Genomic DNA, 2098 nt, shown 5'->3' with positions numbered 1-2098 from the left:
GTTTTGTTGACGCCGGCGGGGGGGGGGGGGGGGGGGGGGGGGGGGGGGGGGGGGGGGGCAAACCTATCCCCATGTCACCAGTGGCTCCATGCGGCCACCCCACCTTGTCCCCATGCTGGGGGACCTGCTGCAGGTGATGCTCCCCATCCCTTCCCAGCTGCAGGAGGAGAGCAGAGGGGCTTCATCAGGGTGGGGGACGCAGCAGCAGGAGGGATGGGGATGCTCCCAGGGCCCCTGGCCCCTTTTGCTGTTTTAGGTAAACACCGGCAAGCCGGTTTGCTCGCCACAAGAATGCGTCCTGAAGCACACGGTGGCGGCCAGCACCCCGAAACCCTGGTGATTTGCCCCTTCCTCCGTCGTGAGTCAGGCGGCAGCGGCTGCCCCAGGCCGGCACGGCACCGCGCGCAGCCTGTACTTTGGGCAATTTGGGATGACGAAGCGGGGACGCGGCGCGTGGGGCTCTGATTGCAGGGTTGGGGGCTGCAGTGCTTCGCCTGCCCCGTCTCACCCCATCCCTGCTGCAGTAGTGCCTACTCCAGGGGTATCCCCACTGCCCCATGCACCTGCCTGGGGTATCCCCCTCTTCCTCTGCCCCACATCCCTACCTGGGGGTATCTCCCCCTGCCCCACACCCCTATCTCGGGTATCCCCATTGCCCCACAGCCCTACCCGGCGTGTCCCCCTGCCCCACACCCCTGCATGGGGTATCCCCATTGCCCCACGCCCCTGCCTGCGGTATCCTCCTGCCCCACATCCCTGCCTGTGGAATAACCCTGCCCCTACCCCTGCCCCATAGCGCTGCCCGGTGTACCTCCCTGCCCCACAGCCCCTGCGGCCGTGTGTGTCTGTGCTGTGGGTGCACGTGCTGGTGTATCTGCAGCCGTGTGTGCGCTCTGAGGTGTGCGTGTGTGCACCCGTACCACCATCGTGTGCCTGTTCGCCTCCGTCTGTGTGCATGTGTCTGTCTGTGTGTCTGTCTGTCTGTCTGTCTGCGCGTGCAGCTGCGTGTCCGGGTGTCCCTGCCGGCAGAGGGGGTGTGAGTTTGTGTGTGTGTGCGCGCGCACGTGCATCTGTGCGCCTGTGCGCACCCGCACCCCAGGGCCGCTGGCACAGCCCTGCCTGAGGTGTGCGCTGCCGGCACCCCTGCCTGCGGACCTGGGGGGCCCTCGGCCAGCCCAGACCCCGCTCTGTTTGGGGGTGGCAGTGTAGTGCCAGCGGCACCCCGGCAGGCCTGGCCCTGTACCCACCGTCACCTGCCGGCAGCACTGGCATCATGGGCACCCCAAGGTGCCCCCGAGGGCCGGGACACCCAGCACCCCCCAGCAGCAAGGGCACAAGGCCCTGGGGTGCTGCTGCATGGGCTCCCCCTCAGCACCACGTACAGGGTCACCCCTGGATACCCCCACAGCCACCGACCCTGGCTGGCTGTGGGGGGGCTTGGGGTGCCCTTGGGGGGGGTGATCAGGGTACAATGGGGTGGCAGAAGCCCACCTGGCCAGACACAGGGTATTTTGGGGATGCCACGGGTTGGCAGAGGCTAACCTGGCTGGATACGGGGTGTCACAGGGTGGTGGAGGTCAGATACAGGGTGCTGCAAGGGGCTGGAGGCCAATCCGGGTGGATACACAGGTGACACGGGGTGACAACAGCTGGCCCAGCCAGATATGGGGTGTCAGGGTGCTGTGGGGTGGCAGAGGCTGACCCCACTGGCTATGGAGGTTCAGGGTGCTGCAGGGCAGCAGAAGCTGACCCAGCCAGATACGGGGTTTCAGGGCACTGTGGGACATCCGAAGCCGATGGCTCTGGCTATGGGGTGTCGGGGTGCTGCGGGGTACAGCCAGGCAGACGCGGGGCTCCCCGCCTCGGGTGCCCGAGCAGGGAGGGATCTCTCCGCAGCACCGGCTGCCAGCATCCTGCCGCGCTCTTGAGTAGTTAATAAGTTGTAAGGGAGATTTCGGCACAGGCAGGGAACAGGCAGGAGCAAGCCCGTGTCCGGCAGGGACCGGCGACCGCATTCCTGGGGTGGGGGGGTGTGCTGGAAATGCCAGCACTGCCACTGGCATGCAAGGGTGGGGGTACGGGTGATGGGGTACACACG

The sequence above is a fragment of the Aptenodytes forsteri genome, unplaced genomic scaffold, assembly GCF_000699145.1.
Source record: "Aptenodytes forsteri isolate BGI_AS27 unplaced genomic scaffold, ASM69914v1 Scaffold209, whole genome shotgun sequence".
Taxonomy (NCBI): Eukaryota; Metazoa; Chordata; class Aves; order Sphenisciformes; family Spheniscidae; genus Aptenodytes; species Aptenodytes forsteri.
Note: the sequence above shows the minus strand (reverse complement) of the source record.